General features: G+C 43.4%; 1 protein-coding gene and 1 non-coding gene across 2 annotated transcripts in view; one reads left to right on the forward strand and one right to left on the reverse strand.

Moving 5' to 3' along the window:
• The window catches only part of LOC126260583 (ecdysone-induced protein 78C), a 210,265-nt gene that overhangs the window by 75,916 nt on the left and 112,526 nt on the right, over positions 1-21,823 (forward strand). The gene's annotated exons all lie outside the window — the stretch shown is intronic.
• Positions 4,019-4,093, reverse strand: Trnat-ugu (transfer RNA threonine (anticodon UGU)). The gene has a single exon. It is a non-coding gene; the product is annotated as a tRNA-Thr (tRNA).

Below are 21,823 nucleotides of genomic sequence, written 5' to 3' on the forward strand. Positions count from 1 at the left end.
TGTTAACTGGAATACTCTTTCAAATTCTGAAGGTGGCAGGGGTAAAATACAGGGAGCGAAAGGCTATTTACAATTTGCACAGAAACCAAATGGCAGTTATAACAGTTGAGGGATACGAAAGGGAAGCAGTGGTTGAGAAAGAAGTGAGCCAGGGTTGTAGCCTATCCCCGACGTTATTCAATCTGTGTATTGAGCAAGCAGCAAAGAAATGCTGTTCATTTTTGGAACACAACCTACGACCAGCTTAGAGACAGAAGTGATTACACTTTCTGCAGGACCTGACCTTTATTTTGCAGGACAATGCTCAAGCACGTACAGTGCAAGCTGTTACTGATTTGACTGATGGGGCTGCATAGTGCTATACCACCTACTGCACTCCCCTGACTTCAGCCCTCGTAAGTTCAACTCGATTTCTAAACTGAAGGAAACACTTCACAGCATTCGCTTCAGAACTGCTACAAATTTGTCGGGCAATAGACCGCGCCGCTCGAACTGTCACCATAACTGGCACTGCTAAGAGTATCCTAAGACTTCCACATAGCTGGCAACGGGCTATACACAATGCTGATTACTACTTTGAAGGTCAGTAAAACTTTGAAACACGATCTATTTTGTACGAGCTGTAAATAAATAGTTGCCACTTTTAAAGTTCCAACACTCGTACCTCACATGGCAACGGGCAATCGGGTAAGTGGCTCCGTCAAAGCACAATATTGTGCAGCTTAGAATATTTTCTCCAGGCTGGAAGAACATCCAGTGCAAATGTAATAAAACTGGCTTCTATCCCAACAAGATATGCTATACCCAGAGTCTTCTTCTATTTGGCATGGTTAAGTTAAGGGGTGGCCGGATGCCCTTCCTGCCGCCACCCCATCCCCCCCCGGGACAGAATTAGTGTACCCCAGCTGTCTTGCATGTAGTGTAAATCGTGAAACAGTGTGAATGTGTTTCAAATGTCTGCAAGTCGTGTAACTGAGGCGGGACGTGGGGACCAGCCCGGTATTCACCTAGTAGGATGTGGGAAACCGCCTAAAAAACACATCTAGGCTGGCCGGCACACCGGCCTCCGTCGTTAATCCGCCGGGCGGATTCGATCCGGGGCGCGCCGGCGCGCCTACTCGAGCCTAGGAAGCAGCGCGTTAGCGCTCTAGGCTATCCTGGCATATGCTATACCCAGAGTAAGTGATATAAAATCTTCTTTTGACGCAACTATTAACGATAGTATTTAGAGTAGTATGGTGGAAATTGGTAATATTGAGGATCAAAAAGTTTATGGTGATGGTTTGGAAGAAAGGAACCAAATTACACTTGAAGCCCACATTTGTTTTTTATCAAAGGCTGGTGTGTAAAAATCGTAGGGTGACGAGTCAAGAAAGAATCTATGGGATCCAGAAACATAAAGAAGAGAAGTCTGATCGTAGAGCATGACGAACAAAATGCAAAATTAGTCCCTGTAATAGTTAAGTCGGGAAGGTGGGTAGAAATACTTTCTAAACCACATAATCATGACACAAATGTAACCGTAACTTTACTATAATAGTCAATAATTTATCATTATTTTGCCACTAAATACCAGTGGAATCATTGTCACCCAAAAGTACGCATGTACATAGCTTTTTTTCTTTTTTTTTTAAGGAAATGAGCAGAATAAAATTAGTTACCATCCGACGTTTAACGTCCAAAGTAGCTACGTTGCTGCGATGAATAATGTCTTTCAGCCAACGGCCACAGCACTCCGCTCTCGGTGGCGAAAACGGAAATGTCTTGCGTCTTGCTCGGCCACGAATATCTGCACAGATTTTTTTCTCTTTTTTCATTACAAAACTGGTAACAGGTATGGGATTTTAACGTCCCTATCTCCCACAAAAAATCACCTAAAAGTTCTGCAATTCACTTCTGGTACAGATCTCTGTAGCATCTCTTAGTACGTCAAAAATCTGTTCTTCATTTTGCTTAGAGATGGAATAGAGCTTTCACGAAATAGGCGATGTCTTCGTGTCCAGAAACGTTTACTGCTTGAGAACTGACGAGCACAATAATTCGCGCAACGGAAGTGGCAATAGAATGGGGGCAGGCAATGTTAGACATTAGGGATGGCACATCGGAAGACAAATATCGATATTCGATGTTATCAGGTATCGCCATATTGTGTATGTATATTAAAGTATAATCTAATGGAAAAATATCGATATTTCGATGCAAAAAAAATAATTTCAAAACTTAAGTTAAAACTGTGAGAAGTGAGTTTTATAAATCAATAAAAGCTTAAAGAAACCAAACTGAACTGTTCATAATTTTACGTATACATAAAGCAATTTTAGGAAAAAATTAAGAAGTTATACTAGAGAACATGAGAAAGTAGACAGAAAAAATCACTCAAAACACAGATAATACAAATGAAAACAATATCAGTTGCAAAACTTATTTTCCAAAGAACTTAAAATAATTAATTTGTTGGCATATTCTGCTGTTAATCTACGTCTTGGAGCAGAAAACACTTAATCAGCTTTCGGAACTAGTCGTTATGTTGGAAATGATCTCCGTACAATAGATACATGATACCTTAGCTCTGTGATACGGAGTGGGTTGTGTAATTTGCCAAGAGATTGTGAATGAGGGTCGTTTCTTCCAGGAGTACTAGTTCTGCAAGGTTCGCAGGAGAGCTTCTGTGAAGTTTGGAAAGCAGGAGACGAGATACTGGCAGAAGTAAAGCTGTGAGGACGGGTCGTGAGTCGTGCTTGGGTAGCTCAGATGGTAGAGCACTTGCCGGCGAAAGGCAAAGGTCCCGAGTTCGAGTCTCGGTCCGGAACACAGTTTTAATCCGCCAGGAAGTTTCAGATTGTGAATGAGTTATATTCTAACTGTCCAGGGGTTCATACTGGTAAATATACTGATAATTGTAGAGAATCGTCTTCAACGTTTTTTTTATTTTTATTTTTTTTTAAGGTTTCTCATTACCAATATTTCTGCCAGCGTTACTTTCCAGTGAGAGGAGGTTACGAAAATACACAGTTGACGGCATTCAAAATTTTTCTAATAACTTCAAAGTAAAAAGCAAACTGTAGGTACCGTTCTTATGTTCAAAATACTTCAGTACTAAAAAGAAACCAGAGCTATTATGAGATGGATAACGATTCGTGTAAGCGATTCCGATATTTCGATGTATCGCTGTCCGGTATTCCCAATCATACTAGGGACCCATTGGTGTATTGGTGGCGGATAAAGTCCAGCCCGCTAGCTGCCAAATGCCGACTAATTTAACACGGACTATAACTACACTGTTAAATCATGCTCGTTGAACGGGACAAATCTTTGAACATTACTCCCCGCCAAGTGCCAGCTTGACTGCCACGTCGCCCATCGCGCGTGACGCGAACAGAGGAGATGTTAGTGCATTAATAGGCTCCATACTAAAATAATTTGTGAGTGTGACAAAGGCGGGACACAGCTGATGTTCCCTCTGCCACATGCCCGGAGTTGAACCTGTGGATACGGGGTGTGGGGCTCTGTAGATTAGAGCGCGGCTCCTTGAAATTCGGCACGTAGCGGGTGTTCAACAAGATTACGTCCCCGCGTCCGTGAGAGCGCTGTGGCCGGCCGCGGCCGGGCAGAGCTTGCATTTCAAACGCGCAGCGCCAGAATTAATGAGCAGCGTCCCCGGCCCAGCCACCACACCACACGCGAAAAATAATGTTAGCAACACGCTAAGAGCAGCCGGCGGTGGACAGCAGACTATGCATATGTTGGCTCTAGATTGGTCCGCACCTCAAAAAAATTTGATGTATAACACACCTACAAACGTGAAAGGGAGACGAGAACAGAGAATGGAGGAGAAACTGAGAAACCCGTTTTCACTGGTACACTTGCCTAAAATCTGTATGGCACCCGCGAGCACGCAGAAGTGCTGCAAGACGACGTGGCATGGACTCAACGAATGTCTGAAGTAATTAGAATTACATTAATACTTTCAGCTGCTGACGGGCTTTGATATATATCAACGGGGACAGGTGAAAATGTGTGCCCCGACCGGGACTCGAACCCGGGATCTCCTGCTTACATGGCAGACGCTCTATCCATCTGAGCCACCGAGGGCACAGAGGATAGCGCGACAGTAGGGAATATCTCGCTCACGCCTCCCGTGAGACCCACATTCTCACCTTGTATGTCCACACACTACATTCGTAGTGTCTCATCCCAACACACTCATTACTCGTGGAAGACATTCTTACCAAGTCCCGTAAGAGTTCGGGGAATATGTGTGCATCCGCACAGAAGAAGGTCATGGACGGTATTGCCAGAACTGTATACTTATATGGACATGGTGTCTCTTCTTTCGGACATACCCCAAAGAACAGACACCATATCCATATAAGTATACAGTTCTGGCAATACCGGCCATGACCTTGTTATTCTGTGAGTGTTGGGGTGGGACGCTACGAATGTAGAGTGTGGACATAAAAGATGAGAATGTGGGTCTCACGGGAGGCGTGCGCGAGACAGTCCCTGCAGTCGCGCTATCCTCTGTGCCCTCGGTGGCTCAGATGGATAGAGCGTCTGCCATGTAAGCAGGAGATCCCGGATTCGAGTCCCGGTCAGGGCACACATTTTCACCTGTCCCCGTTGATATGTATCAACGCCCGTCAGCAGCTGCAGGTATTAATATAATTCTAATTTCGTTCTAGGCAGCTGCAGGTCATCAATAGTGTCTGTTATTTCGGACATGTCCGAAAGAACAGACACCATATCCATATAAGTACAATGTCTGAAGTAGTGCTGGAGGGAGCTGACACCACGAATCCTCTAGGGTTGTCCATAAATCCGTAAGAGTACGAGAGCGTAGAGATCTCTTCTCAACAGCACGCTGCAACGGATCCCAGATATGTTCAATAATATTCATGTCTGGGGAGTTCGGTGCTCACCGGAAGTGTTTAAACTCAGAAGAGTGTTCCTGGAGCCGCTCTGTAGCAATTCCGGACGCGTGGAGTGTCGCATTGTCCTGTTGCAATTGCCCAATTCCGTCGGAATGCACAATGGACATGAATGGATGCAAGTGAACAGAAAGGATGCTTACGTACGTATCACCTGTACGTGTATGTAGACATATCAGGGGCCCACATCACTCCAACTGCACATACCCCACACCTTTACAGAGCCTTCAACAGCTTGAACAGTCCCCTACTGACATGCGGGGTCCATGGATTCATGAGATTGTCTCCATACCCGTACACATCCATCCGCTCGATACGACTTGAAACTATACTCGTCCGACCAGGCAACATGTTTGCAGTCATCAACAGTCGAATGTCGGTGTCTACGGGTCCAGGCGAGGCGTACAGCTTTGTGTCGTGCAATCATCAAGTGTACACGGATGGGCCTTCAGTTCCGAAAGCCACTATCGATGATGTTTCGTTGAACGGTTCGCACGCTGACACTTGCTGATGGTCCAACACTTGAAATCTGCAGCAATTTGCGGAAGGGTTGCACTTCTGTCACGTTGAACGATTCTCTTCAGTCGTCGGTGCTCCCGTTCTTGCTTTCCGGCCGTAGCGATGTCGGAGATTTGATGTTTTTTTTACCGGATACCTGATATTCACGGTACACTCGTGAAACGGTCGTACGGGAAGATCCCCACTTCATTGCTACCTTGGAGATGCTGCGTCCCATCGCTCGTGCGCCGTCTGTAACACCACGTTCAAAGTCACTTAAATCTTGATAACCTGCCTCTATAGCGGCAGTGACCGATCGAAGAATTGCGCCAGACACTCATTGTCTTATATAGGCGTTGCCGACCGCAGCGCCGTATTCTGCCTGTTTACATTTGTGAATACGCATGCCTATACCACTTTCTTTGCTGCTTCTGTGTAGAATATGAGGTGCATTCAAGTTCTAAGGCCTACGATTTTTTTTTCTCCGGATTGGAAAGAGATAGAAACATGCGCATTGTTTTAAAATGAGGCCGCGTTCATTGTCAATACGTCCCAGAGATAGCAGCACCGTACGGCAGATGGAATTTTACCGCCAGCGGCGAGAATTAGAACTGTTTTAAATACTTAAAATGGCGACGTTTTCCTTACTTGAACAGCGTGCAATCATTCGTTTTCTGAATTTGCGTGGTGTGAAACCAATTGAAATTCATCGACAGTTGAAGGAGACATGTGGTGAGGGAGTTATGGATGTGTCGAAAGTGCGTTCGTGGGTGCGACAGTTTAATGAAGGCAGAACATCGTGTGACAACAAACCGAAACACCTCGGGTTCGCACAAGCCGGTCTGACGACATGATCGAGAAAGTGGAGAGAATTGCTTTGGGGGATCGCCGAATGACTGTTGAACAGATCGCCTCCAGAGTTGGTATTTCTGTGGGTTCTGTGCACACAATCCTGCATGACGACCTGAAAATGCGAAAAATGTCATCCAGGTGGGTGCCACGAATGCTGACAGACGACCACATGGCTGCCCGTGTGGCATGTTGCCAAGCAAAGTTGACGCGCAACGACAGCATGAATGGGACTTTCTTTTCGTTGGTTGTGACAATGGATGAGATGTGGATGCCATTTTTCAATCCAGAAACAAAGCGCCAGTCAGCTCAATGGAAGCACACAGATTCACCGCCACCAAAAAAATTTCGGGTAACCGCCAGTGCTGAAAAAATGATGGTGTCCATGTTCTGGGACAGCGAGGGCGTAATCCTTACCCATTGCGTTCCAAAGGGCACTGCGGTAACAGATGCATCCTACGAAAATGTTTTGAAGAACAAATTCCTTCCTGCACTGCAACAAAAACGTCCGGGAAGGGCTGCGCGTGTGCTGTTTCACCAAGACAACGCACCCGCACATCGAGCTAACGTTACGCAACAGTTTCTTCGTGATAACAACTTTGAAGTGATTCCTCATGCTCCCTACTCACCTGACCTGGCTCCTAGTGACTTTTGGCTTTTTCCAACAATGAAAGACACTCTCCGTGGCCGCACATTCACCAGCCGTGCTGCTATTCCCTCAGCGATTTTCCAGTGGTCAAAACAGACTCCTGAAGAAGCCTTCGCCACTGCCATGGAATCATGGCGTCAGCGTTGTGAAAAATGTGTACATCTGCAGGGCGATTACGTCGAGAAGTAACGCCAGTTTCATCGATTTCGGGTGAGCAGTTAATTAGAAAAAAAAATCGCAGGCCTTAGAACTTGAATGCACCTCGTACCATCCATGGCGCTAGTATACAGACGTAAAAACCTCACCGTACAAAATACGTCGACGTCAACTTGTAATAACAACCGACAGAAGGGAGGTGACTGCATCAGCAATGGAGGGTATACAAAGCGTGTCGGTAAGATGCAGAAAACATTGCAGTCGTTGTCGTAACGCGGAAACTGAGTGATTCTTGTGACTTCCAAAAGGGCACGATCATTATCTTCGGGGACAAGGATGGAAGCATTTCCGAAACAGCAAAGTTTGTCCATTGTTCGAATGGCTCTGAGCATTATGGGACTTAACATCTGAGGTCATCAGTCCCTTAGAACTTAGAACTACTTAAACTTAACTAACCTCAGGGCATCACACACATCCATGCCCGAGGCAGGATTCGAACCTGCGACCGTAGCGGTCGCGCGGTTCCAGACTGAAGCACCTAGAACCGCTCGGCCACACCGGCCGGCTGTCCATTGTTCGTGTGCCGCAGTGGTTGAAGTATCCCGTGCATGGGAAAAGGGCGCTATGCAAAACAGGCGCTAGTGTAACTGTAGTGCACCAAAGTCCATTGATTACAGGGATGAATGACGGCTGCGGAGATGTGTACGGGAGAATACATGTTCTGCAGTTGAGGTACTGACCGTCCAGATGAACCAAGGTGTCTCTTGAACAACCATTCATCGAATGTTGCTGCGTATGTGCTTCCGCTGCAGGGACCTGGTTCATGCATCCATGCTAACTGCTGTTCATCGGTGACGAAGGCTGATATTTGAACAGCGGTATCACAACTAGGCGTCCACTAAGCAGCGACAGGTAGCCTTTTCAAATGAATCACTTTTTATGATCCATCGGATAGATGGTCGTTGGCGTGTACGGCTCTGCAACAATCGTCGGAAGTGCCCAGGTTGGAGGAGGGAGCGTTGTGGAGTGGTGAATATTTTCCTGACTTTCCCTCGTTGATCTCGTTATTCTTGGAGGCATAATGGATCAACAAAGTTATGCATCTACCCTTGGCGAACAATTCCATCTCTACACGCAGTTCGTATTTCCTCGGCACGATGGCATCTACCGGCAAGATAATGCAAAGCGTTACATTGATCGTAGTGTGATCCCGTGCCATTTGCACAACATAGTTATCCTTTCCTTACTTGAGTCATAACAAGCGCACTGCGCTCTGCCTCGAGAGCTGAAGTCTTTGTCGGAAGACATTTCCAAAACAGCGCGGTTTCGTCCGTGTTGTATATTTGCTCCCGCTCTAAATTTCGTCGTGCAACAAACTCGTGGAAATCATTTCAAAATACAGAAGCAGCCTTATTATCTGCAAGTAACTTTTCTCCTTGGACAGCAATCTTCCGGATACCATGACACTGTGTAAATCTTGTCAGCCGGAAAGTGCATTAAAAATCTCCTTCAATCTCCAAGGTTTTGAAGAAAAACTGGGCTTGTTTGGCATATATTGGGCCAGATACTTGTGTAACCTCTGTTCTTTTCTTCGGAAACCATTCCAACATGTCTTTATCCAGTTCTGCGTATGTAGCTATTGACATAGTCCTCCGCTTTGACAATCCATTAGAAGAGTCAGAACTGCTAGCAAATTAGTGCCAAATTCCGTGTATTCTTCTTCAAGTTTGCATATTATTTACAGTTTCTTCTGTATCGTCAGCGCAACACTTTTTCGATTTTCAGACATTGTTCGGCAGAAACCAAATGAGTGCAGTATCTACCGCAACAATACAGTCCAGCGCTTGAGGTGTACGAGCAGCACATTGTTTTCTACGCATAGGTTGTAAAGTGACCGGTGACCACTGGCGGGTGCTAGGGGGAAAACAAAAGAGGCCACTAGATAGATTCGAAGTTTATCTCTTTTCCATCTCACGCTATAGAAAGACGTGTACAACTACTACGCACGATTCAAAAAAGTTCCGCGGTTTTTCTCAATTGTATTTTGTGTTGTAAGTGAAATAAAGCACGTTAATTGTTTATGTACAGCGTAGATACACATATCGAAATAAAAACAAAGTAGAAGCTTGATTTTATTCTGGAAGTTCTTTATACTATTACGTATAAAGTAGACTTTTTACTGCTGATCTCATAAATGATGCTGTAAAAAAATTTTTATAAAGATTATCGAAAACTTTCTGTTCGTTCCCGTATGCAGTTGTTAAAACCCTCATTTGGGTCTTGAGTCTTATCACGTTATAATTTCTCTAAAAATCTTGTGTCTGCATGACATTAGAGACAAAAAAGTCATAAAAAACATAAACCATACAAAATTCTGTTTGTAACAAAGCTTCCTGCGTGACATGGGTGCGTCGTCATGCGTGCAAACACTTTTAAATTCCTCTAATGTTGGGACTTTCTTCAGTACAATTTCATCGAAGTAAAGTTCTGCTTGTTCAGAAAACTATAGGCCGGCCGGAGTGGCCGAGCGGTTCTAGGCGCTACAGTCTGGAACTGCGCGACCGCAACGGTCGCAGGTTCGAATCCTGCCTCGGGCAGGTTTAAGTAGTTCTAAGTTCTAGTGGACAGATGATCTCAGAAGTTAAGTCCCATAGTGCTCAGAGCCATTTGAACCATTTGATCAGAAAACTATAGAGAACGTTTAAAGACAAAAATTTAAAAAAAAACTGTTTTTTGTTGCTTATTCACTCACTAGTAGGTATCCTTCAGCAGGTAGCCATCAACGTTTGACTCGTAAGAGTAAGTTCTTTACAACATTGACTGAATTTTCCGTCGTGCTTATAGCAGAAGGTTATAACAACATTAAAAAGGAAAAGACTTTTAACGTTCTGCAAAATTATATTCCTTTAGTCACGAACAAGCTTTCGGCTTGTTAGGCCATCTTCAGGTGACAACTGAACGACACGAACGCAGATAAACATGATGTGTGATTTACACACACATTATTGTTACAGAGAATACAAATATGACATGGAGCGTTTACATAGGAAAACATTACATTTTTTGTCTCGAATTACATTAACTAAGAAAAGGTGAAAAAATTTTTATGTGGAAGTACACATATCAAACCAATAACATGGGCTTACAATTTAAATTTAGTATTTGAAACTAAAACTTAACAAATCTTCATGGACAATTTTGAATAAATTTTCGTGCAGAAAGGGCCACTCAGATGCAAAATTAATTACTGGTGCAGATATGTGAATGATGTGCTTTGGTTGCGGACCGGTACCACTAGACATTTAGATGCATTACTACAACATTTAAGTTGACGACACAAGAAAAAATGGAATTGGAAGGCTTATATACAGATTTCTTGCACCTTATACATCTATATTCATTTACAACGAGGTAACAAAAGTCACGGAGTATCTCCTTATCGTGTCGGACCTCAATTTACTCGGCGTAGTACAGCACCTCGACGTCTCATGGATTCAACATGTCGTTGGAAGTCCCATGCAGAAATATTGAACCATGCTGCCTCTGCCCCCGTCCATATTTGCGAAAGTGTTACCGGTGCAGGATTTTGTGCACGAACTAGCCTCTAGATTTTTTCCCATAAATGTTCGATCGGATTCTTGCGGGCCGATCTGGATGGCTAAATCATTGCTTAAATTGTTCATAATGTTGCTAATGTCTGACAGCACCCAGAGGTAATGGTCTAAGAAAGGTTGGGAACCATTGGTTTTCAACGTATGTCGCGCGTCGTGGCTTATGTTGTAACAAAAGTTCTAATATTTCCACTCTCTTCATTCTATCATCGAATTTTATATTATTTCGTTGTAACCACTGTGTGATTTCTTCTTTTCTAGATGATGACATTTGGGCTTTGTCCTTTGCAACAGGGTGATACGGTGCGCTGTCAGTACTCGCGTACGACGGTTTCTCCAAATTCGGTAACAACGAATTTTCAAACCATCGTTGAATGGGTGTGTGGTTCATTTCCTCATGAAAATTCAAGGTTTTCTTTGAGCTGAAAACGTGTAAACACCCAGGAACAAACCTAGAGCTGTACAAGCATGAGCAACAATAATTCTGCTTCCTCTGCCAACAGGTATTGCCATTCCTTCTTGAGATCCATCAGACCAACCTGTCTTTAGCGTACGACCAGAATTCAGCCACGTTTGATCTAGCCACACTAAATCATCGAAATCGATGTCCTTTACCTGCCGCAAAAATCGTCATCGCCATTCAACGATATCTCGTAGCTGCAAGAGTGCCTTACGACCAGATAATTTTTCGTAATTAAATCCCAGGTTTATTAATACCAACCGAAGAGGTGACTTACTGCCAACAAAACCACCAGATTCTTTAAGCGTTATATGCAGTTTTCGCAACGTTGGATGCTCTCTACGGTGATAATGAGCGTACAGATGTCTGCGATTCGCATCCTGTCACACGTTTCTCGACGCATCGTTTTTTCCTCTTCCGAGACATAGCGGTTCTGAATTAAGATTTGATGGTCCGGAATGTGTATTCAGTTTTCTTTATTTTTTGCCTTGTCTGTATTTAATACCGCCGCAGTTCTCTCGACTGCCTTATTAACGGAAACACGGGGCCCTCCATTATCACTTTCCATCTCAAAATAATGTCTTACGTTGCAGACGTATTCATGCGATAGTCCTCGCATTGATATTACTCATCCGACTTTCTTAAAAAATTATTTCGAACTGTAGATTCCAGAACGACCCCACTTTTTATTTTCGGACGTTTTGTACGGACGAGCCACTGTAGTAATCTGTCACACACACTCAATGAAAACAGACGAAAAACAGACACGACGCACACAAGAACAGGTGTTGGCACCCACTGAGCACTAACAAGTAAGTAGTGGCAACTGTGCAGGGTAAGGGGTGCTGAATCTCAAGTCACGTGCTCGTCTAGCTATCAAGTACAGTTTTAGTCGCACTACAGTCCTTGTCTACTCAGTTCCCAAAGAAGGTATACATAGGGGTCTGTTGTATATTTCAAGGTTCCACAGTTAATGGTGGTCCTCGATACCTTTTAAATAGGCTGCCGCTGGGTAGCTGACATACATCTTTCAGCGTCTGCCAAGTCAGGATTTCCAGCATTTCTGTGGCACTTTTCCCTGTGAGTCAAACAAACCTGCGACAATTAGTGCAGCCCATATTTTTATACGTCCCTGTTTCATGTGGGGCCCATACACTTGAGCAAAATTCTAGAATGGGTCACTCATCAATTTCTTTTACGAACTGATTTTCCCAGTATCGTACCAACGAAGAGAAGTTACTCTCGAAATCTTCTAATTACATTAACTATTATTCCTCGTAATGATTTCCCATTAACTTCCACATTAATTATTTTCTGGCAAGTCATATTTTTAACCCCAATAGGCTGTGAAATATGAGACGAAGGTGAGAGAAGCACCGGCAGCGTATTGTCAAGCAGGCCATGCAACAATGCCTAAAGGCGTTTCTTCTCTTCCGTTGCCTTTCACTGCAGTCACATTCTCGTGGAAGTAATGGTTAGGATTCCGACACTATACCGGGCGCCACTAGCGAGGAAATAAATGTAGCTCGCGGCGCTCGAGCGAAATTACTCCGGTGCGGAGATGGGATCGGATTGCTTTTGTTTGGCGAACGAGAGCGTGCGACGCGGCTGAATGCGCTTCTTGCTGTTGGCGCCCGCAGCCGAGCGCAGCCATTGATTACGACGCCAGCGCCTCATAGCGGTGAGACCGCGAAACGCGTTCGTACGTTCGTACTGTTCCGTTCAAAGCGCGAATCTCGCTCACGATCATTCTGCCTCTCTCAGCTCTGTTATTCACCGAAGTAATGATGGCTGTATCGCGAAAACGCTTTACTTTTTCTTTCTCCTAGCGGCAGCGTTCCATTGCGTCCTAACTGGCAATTTTCTTGCGTAGATGCTAAACGAGCAGAGCCAAATGAACAAGTATCGGTAGGCAGGTCAAGTGTTTAAGACGAAGCACGGAAAACTGGATCACCGGCATGGTGCCTTCGCGGAGGACCTGTCAGATTTATTCCTCCATCCTTCTTCTGAACCTAGCTTGTTGATGACGGGAGGTGAAACTCTAATTTTCCTACCCTCCTCAGAGCAGCTGGGAAACGGACACCGATGAGAAATGATGTCGTTGCTTAAGAAACTATTGTCACATTCGTCCGAAGAGAAACGTCAGAAAACTTTGGCGTCCGCCTTCCCATGAGTGCGAGGCTACAGCCTTAACCACTACATCTACATCTGTATCTACTCCTATATTTCGCAAGACACTTTACAGTGTTTGGCGGAGGGTACTTCTAGTACCAGAAGCTTTTCCTCTCTTTCTCCTCCAGTCGCGAAAGGCACTTGGGAGGAAATGTTGTCGGTATACCACCGTGTGAGCTCTGATTTCTTTGGTTTATTGTCATTGCGTGAGATGTCTCTGGGAGAAAGTAATATGTTGCCCAATTCTCCCGAGAAGTATGCTCTCAGATTTTCAACAAAAAACTTTTTCATGGTACTGGACAGTCATCTTGTAGCGGCTAACAATGGAGTTTGTTGAGCATCTCCACAGCGCTCTCGCGCCGGCTGAACGATCCCATGAAGAAACTCGCCGCTGTTCTTTGGATCTTCTCTGTCTCTTCTATTAATTCAACCTGGTAAGGGCCGATCTTATAAGACTTCCGTAAGCCACGTGTTTAGCGAAAGAATTGGAGCTCCTCAAGATTCTCCCAGTGAATCTCAGCCTGGCATCTGTTTTTCCTACAGTTCATGTGGTCATTACACTCTTTGGGCGCTCTGAATATTTCCTCCTCGGTATTGTACAGCAGTTATTATTTTCAGTGATCAGTCGCCAGCAATATAATCGTACAGTAGCAAATTCTTTCGCCCATTTATGCGTATTACACATTTATTTACGTTCAGGCTCCCTACACAAATTGTTGCTCCTTTGCATGTCTTCCTGCATTTGCTACAGTCTTCTGGCGTCGCAACCTACCTATAAATGGTGTTAAACGATAACTATAAACACACATACATATTTCTGGTCTACCAAACTAGGAAACAACCTCAAATTGTCCCTCAAAAGCGCCTTGTTCTTGCACTTACAAATTGTAAAACTGACATCAGTGTAAATTTTACCTCCAGCTTTTGTTAATTTTCGGTAAATAGTCAGAAAAAATATTTTACGTAGGTACGGCATTCCACGTTATTCAGCTGAACAGAACACACGTAGGACGAAACTGTTCTGTAGCTCAATCTGACATTTTCGTTACGATGTTTAAAAACACGTCTCACCACAACAAACGCAAAATGTCATCAGTACCGCATCTGTTGCAGGCCAAGAATATTTCAACTAGCCCTCATACATTTTAAACTAGTCAATACAGCACTTGAAGACAGGACCCACTGCTCTAGAAGAGTTTTGTACCACCTGTGTATCTGTGTTCGAAAGTTTGTTGGTTTAGCTTCATTGTCGTGTTATGACAATAAACAAAACCCAAAGCCACGTGTTGCAGGCATGGATCTTAGTGTGAGGTGCTTTTTGAATGGCTAACTCCACATGGCTTTCTCTCTTGTCAGTAAAGCAAAGGAGCTCTTCATTCATGCTTCCAATAACACTACTTCAAACATGGTGTACAAATAAGCTTTTCAAGTAAAATATAAATTTTAGTACTTTCAACATTGCAGCCCAGTCGGCAATCGTGATAATCTAATATATAAGAAAATATCAGCCTCGATTGCGGTAATGAAACCAACCTTTATTTAGGTTTCAGCCCAAATAATTGAGCCTTCTTGAGAAGATATACTTGAATCTATAATCTATCTAAGAGGGCATGGCCTGGAAATAAAACTAAAACAACCTGAATAGGCGCAGTCACATTTTAAAAATGCGGTACATAAGTACTAAGTCAACACCAAGACATAGTTTCACGTGATCTCCCGAGGCCCACCACAAGGCGTCCATGGAGACGAGGCGCAGTCAGAGCTTAAGTTTTCGTGTTGACTTAGTAGTTATGTACCGTATTTTTAAAATGTGACTACGCCTGTTCAGGCTGTTTTTGTTTTATTTCCAGACTATGCCCTCTTAGACAAATTATAGATTCAGGTATATCTTCTGAAGAAGGTTCCAATTATTTGGGCTGAAACCTAGGTACAGTTGGTTTCATTACCGCAATCGAGGCTGATAGTTTCTTATATATTAAAATATAAATTCCACATGTACGAGGTGTCGGGCACAACGGGTTTTTCAGCTGCTGATAAATAAAAAAGTTATTCACAGTTATAGCCCCTTCGGGATTTCTGACCCACCTTGCAGTATTGTCTTGAAATCATTGCTGAATAACTAGACAATAGGTTGCAGGACCTTGTCGAGATACCGCACAGCCCTTGATAGCGTTAAGAGACTTCTAACATTCACATCCAGACTTTAAAAACCACTGCGTGTATGCCAGAGCGAACGTCCCATAGTATCACTTACTAGGGCCTCTTCCCTTTCCATTTACGTATGGAGTGCGAGTAGAATAAATGCTTAAAGGCCTGTGTAAATAGTCGATAATTGCGATCCCTCCGCGGGTGATACGTAGGGAGCTGTAGAATATTTACAGATTCACGATTTAAAATTGGCTCATGAAACTTCATAAATAGGCTTTCGCATAACACATTCTGTCTGTCGTGAAGTGTCTGCCAGTCATGAGATTTTTCGATAATCTCAACATCAAAATTGGGGACATCGTAGAAGAAGTGAAGGAGTTCCGCTATCTTGAAATCAAAATCAAGCATGACAGACGAAGTAAGGAGGACATAACAAGCAGACTAAGCCAGAAAAAGAGCATTCTCCTCAAAATGCTTAACGCTAGTAGTGTTATCATACAATAATTGATCTCTTCCGCCTGTTGATGTGCATTACATTTCATTTGTTTTGTGTTAGGGTGAACTGCCGGTATCTGCATCAGTTGTAAATCCATTGCACGTCCTCCTGCATCCCGATACAATTTTTGACGACTTTCCTGTATGCAGCAGCAAATCCGCGAAAAGTCTCACGGAGCTTACCACGCTATGCATGAGATGTTTCACATATACAGTGTGATTCAGCTGCCCCTACCGATGTCGTTTTATGCTACCCGCGATTCTTTATCCGGCAGTCAAAAACAACGCAAGGGATTTTAATATTCTCTCGCTCGCTACGCGCGAACTATTAGTCTAACAGGATTAACAGGAACTTTTTGTAGGAAATTTGATGTAGTTAAATTTTGTACTGGGATACATTTTCTCTAGATTTGACATTCTTAGGTTTACTCTGTGTGTAGTAGACTGTTCATTTCATTCAATATGTTCTGCTCCTCGATTTCACTGAGAATGGCAATGTCATCATCTAATCCTTTCATTGATATTGTTTCATCCTGAATTTCAGTCCAGATCCTTAATCTGTCTTTTATTTTCATCATTCCTTCTTCAATGTAGAGATTGAACCGTAGGTAGAAAAGACCGCATCCTGTCTTACAGCCTGTTTAATCGGAGCGCTGCGTTCTTGTTCTTCCGTTACCACTGTTCTTTATTGGTTCCCACACGTATTGTATATTACCCATTGCTTTCCTAAGACTCTCGAACGTTTTTCAGCATTTTACGCTGTTAAACGCTTTTTCTAGGTCAACAAATTGCCTTGATTTTTCTTAAATCTTCCTTACATTATCAAGCGTAACGTCATAACTGCCTCTTCGGTGCCTTTACTGATCGTCATCCAACAGGTCCTCAGTTTTCTGTTCTTCTGTCTATTATTCACGCCATTAACTCGGATTCATGAGCTGTTAAGTTGACTGTGTGATAGTGCTTGTACTTACCTGCCCTTGTTATCATGTGAGAAGTAAAAAGACATTACCCTTCAAGTTCAACGTACAAGATATTTACAGGGTTACTGAGTGAAAGGATGCACGTTGAGGCAATAACGCCCAGTATTCCTGCGAAGCTGCTCGAAAGTATTGGAGAGTGGTTGATGGATGTTGACTTGATGCAACCCGTCTCCCAGACATGCTCTATGGGATTCAAACAGGGAGAGCGAGCAGGTCACGCCATACGTACAGTATCTTCCGTTTCCAAGAAAACATTAACCAATCATACTGTACGAGGCCGAGCATTATCGCCCACCAGTACGATGTCTGGGGGCACGGCACCCCGCAACAACCGTACATGAGGTTCCAAGATACCTGTCAGCAGTTGAACCTCTCCGATTCACCCGTACAGTTTCATGAAGAGGTGTTAGTGTTCAAAATGACCCCTTCAGCACCATTAGCGATCGTCCTCGATATCGGTCTCTTTCCACAATGTTCGGGGCTCGAGATCGTGCTCCACATTCCCTTCAGAAGGGAAACCGTCAAGAACCACTCTCCAGACCAAATCGGGACTCATCTGTGAAAAGAACATCGGCCCACTGTTCGACTGTTCATGTGGCATGTTGACGACTTCAATCAACACGTTCCCTTCTGTACAGACGCTTCAGAGGCACACATACAGCAGATCTCTGACAACATACTCTGTCGAAGCCTTCTCTACACAGTTTTCCTTGATATAAGACGTCCAGTGGGTGCTGCGAGGACAAATCCCAGTTGTTGCGCAGTACTAAGGAATTTCCGTCGGGCCCTTACAGTCAAATAACGGGCCTCTCTTTCTGAAGTCACCCTTCGTCGGCCCTGCCCTCGTCTTCGTGATACAGTTTCGGTCTCTATAAACTGTCACCACATCCGAGAAATAACAGCACGATTCACGTTAAGCCATAGGACTACGTCAGTTTGCGACTGTCCTGCTTCCATTCTTCCTATGGCCCTCCACCGCAGATTGTCTGATACGTCTCTTCTCTGTACCATACTGCACCGTCTGTGACTGTGCACACAGCGATTGTGGATGTGGGACATCAGGCAAACACTACTCCGTTTGATAGGTGACCTGACATCATTGTTGGTGTGATTTTCCGTTGACCGAAACGCCACCTTCCGTGCAGAACACGATCGTATGGACACCTGTTGACAGTTTGTATGATTAATCGTGATTTAGACACAGTACGGGGAAATAGCGGTTTGTTGCTTTAATTTTGGACGTCAGTGCAGAAGCGCTGATAACATTCTCAGTCAATACTAACGTAGTTTGCAACCAAGTAGAGGCACTTCCAAACCAGCAGATAATGGTAAAAAAGCTAAGAGTGTAATACAGGTCTTCATCTCTCTTTCTTGATTTTAAACAGACATCTGATTGTGTTATAAGGCATTAAAGAACCGGACGTCTGCCAGAAATTAAGGCGCTTAGTTAAGGATGAAGAACACAAAAAAGTAAAGTTAAATACCAACATTACCAAGAGCTTTAACTCTACAGCTGGAACGAAACAGCTCTGTACGTTTCTATTTAACATATTACTGCTTAGTGTGACATAGAGGTACAATAAAGATGGACTCTAGACAAATGTAGATGATATTGCCGATATGCCATGAGATATAAACACCCTTCGAATTGTAAAGGAAACAGAAAGTGCAAACTTTTGATGAAATGTAAATGAAATAAGGCGAAGTACATGGTAACGTTCAGTTTAAGACCATAAAAATACCACAGGGCCTGAAGGTCTCTGACCGGCCGGAGTGGCCGAGCGGTTCTAGGCGCTACAGTCTGGAGCCGCGCGACTGCTACGGTCGCAGGTTCGAATCCTGCCTCGGGCATGGCTGTGTGTGATGTTCTTAGGTTAGTTAGGTTTAAGTAGTTCTAAGTTCTAGGGGACTGATGACCTCAGAAGTTAAGTCCCATAGTGCTCAGAGCCATTTGAACCATTTTGAACCTGAAGACCTCTGAAAATGTTTTAAAACTTTCAGCTATCTCAGTTATCTAAATGTATTTTTACCCAGTCGTAATAATACAAGGCAAGAACACAAGCAAGCAATAGTTTATTTTGTAAAGTTACATGTTTAAGAACTCTGTACTAACAAAATCAACGAAGTTAAACGTAAACTACTCCCTCGAGCGCGACGAAGAGATGGATACAGCAAACAGTGTCAAAAGGATGTATGTTTCAGTAGATGAGGCTTGCACAGGATAGAGTTGCTTGGAGAACAAATTATTCCGCCCGCAGGTGTTCCCTCTAACGAGAAATATTCTCGTAACTCTGTAAGTCTGTCACGTAAATTTACTTCTGCTCAACGCGAAAGATGCTCCAGTTCAGATCTTCAATTAAATTTCCTTTGCAGATAAATCAAACCACGGTATAACTGCTTGAATTCTTCCCATATTAAGTTTCACGTGTCCATTTTCCCTGTCTCTATGCCCAGATGTTAACTCAGCCGATCTCAGATTCTAGCTCTAAAACGACTGCTGACTTCGCATGGTTGGTGCTGCAAGCATTGCCGGCGCAACACAATGCCCCAGCCGCCAGAAAAGAGACGTAACAACTCAGAACACTAGATGGAAAGGCAGTGATATAATTCTGTTCAACTCACAGTGCCGTTAATAAATCCCAAGACTGATTATGACCAATGGATCTACTCCAAATCGATTGCTTTAGAAATCTATCTATTCCAAATCGGTTACTTCATATGAAAACTGCTTTGTTTATTATAACACAAATGTTACGTAATAAAAGTTGGTTCTGATATAAGATAACAGACACTTTCGGAAATTACACTAAATTGCTAAAAATGATTCGTCCCTTTCCATATTTATCCTTTTACTTATATTTCCTTTATTAGCTTTCTTCTTGTGTCTAAAATTTTCGTATTTCCTTTCTCTTTTAGTAATTATTGAAACAGCCCCTTAGAAAAATTAATGAATTACTGTGCTGATAAACCTCTTCGTTATTTGATTTTCAAACAGCTGAGCAGAACTGAACGTACTCAGACATTTCTCTCTTTACTTATCCTGATCAGCACTACACTGACACACAATATTTTTCGCGCAACGTAATCTGACTTTCAATAATCCCTACAAAAGAATGGCCCTGACTAACAATAACCTATACCTTTCATGAATCACTCACCTCACAAAAATCTTCGTTACTCGAACTACTGCAATACAGCGAGCGCCAGTACTGCCAGCTAAATAAAAGACTCTAACTACTGAAGGCACTAACTACTTACAGGCATAGTTAGCAAATGAAAGATTTTGATAGAGAACAAACAACGTATTTACCTTAATAGTGTTCAAAAGTCATTTTATATATATATATATATATATATATATATATATATATCAGTTCATGATATCCAGTCTTACAAATTTACTGTCTCTGATGGACACACGTCCAGATCATCTGCTCTCAAAACGCCACCATCTCTCTCCCCACAATACCACTGCTGGTGGCTCACCTCCAACTGCGCAACGCTATGCGCTGTTCACATCCAACTGGCCAACACTACAATAGCGAATATTTCAACAATGCCAACCAGCCACAGACTGCACACAGCAAAGTCAGTGATTTTCATACAAAGCGCTACGTGACGTTACTAACATAAAAACCTAAACAGCCTACTTACATTATCTCTAGCTTTACTAACATGTATCGGAAGTCAGAACCACCCCTTAATTGTACTGACATAACAGGTGTTTGGGGTTGGTCTCCATTAACTACTCCTGCAAAGCCTGAACCGAGAACACTCATCATCATCTTGAAATGTTTCCAGCTCCAGGCTGGACCTGTTCGGAACATAAGCCTCACCATCTAGCCCACTATCCTCGCCATCTTTGTGTAATCACTCCGGTATAGTTCTCAACTCTTTTCTTCAACACACGCCACCACACACCTTTGAGTCATCTATCCCTTGCTCTTTCTCTCAGACGTTTCCTTGGCATCTCCATTTCATGTATCTCCTTGGGAATTCTCTTATTTTTCCATCCTTGGGCGGGGGGGGGGGGGGGGGGTAAAAATTGTAGGGGAGACGAAGAGTTGAATACAGCAAGCACTCTCAAAAGGATGTATGTATGCCCATACCATCTTACGCTTGCTGTTTCTATCCCGCTCTTCAAGGTTTCCTCTTTCACTATTTTCCTTAATCTTTCAATCCTCATCCTATCTCTCCTTGTTACTCCTATCCTACTTCTGAGGAATTTCATTTCACACGCTGCTATCTGTCTACGACTCTTTGCGTCATTTCCTCTCCAACACAATCTGCAACCTTTCCTCAACTCCCTACTGTCTTTCCCTTTCCATTTTGTCTTTCCATACCTAACATATCCATCTTTCTCCCCTGCATCATATCCGCTATCTCCTCTACCTTTCCTATCAATGCCCCAATGCTCAAAGTTCAAATTCGTAGACCGTTTGCCTTGACGGGTCGTTGTCTTCTGTATCTACTCTTTCCGAAGCTAGCTCTCGCTTGTTGATCCATTGTTGTCTTGCTAGGTCTATTACAGCTTCTCCAGAGTCCCGTTTGCCACCACTTTTCGGAGTTCCTACAGGGCTTTCACAGCTACCGTGTCTGTTTCGGGGTACTCTACCGCTGTACTTCACCCTTGTAGGCCATCTCCTACTTTGTGGCATGAATTGCTCTTCTGATAGATATACGAGAACACTGCTCATATGAGAACACTGCTCATCTTAATTTTGACACTTTTTTTTAGAAAAGCCTTTTTAAACTATTGATATATTTTAGTCGAAGCAGAAAACCAAAACGCCTCGCTTCTGACAGCTGGCGTCACTTAAAAGACGATTTATTTTCATTGCTGTTTTTAATTAAAACATCAATAAAAACATATTCGC

Source organism: Schistocerca nitens, chromosome 5 (genome assembly GCF_023898315.1).
Source record: "Schistocerca nitens isolate TAMUIC-IGC-003100 chromosome 5, iqSchNite1.1, whole genome shotgun sequence".
Lineage (NCBI taxonomy): Eukaryota > Metazoa > Arthropoda > Insecta > Orthoptera > Acrididae > Schistocerca > Schistocerca nitens.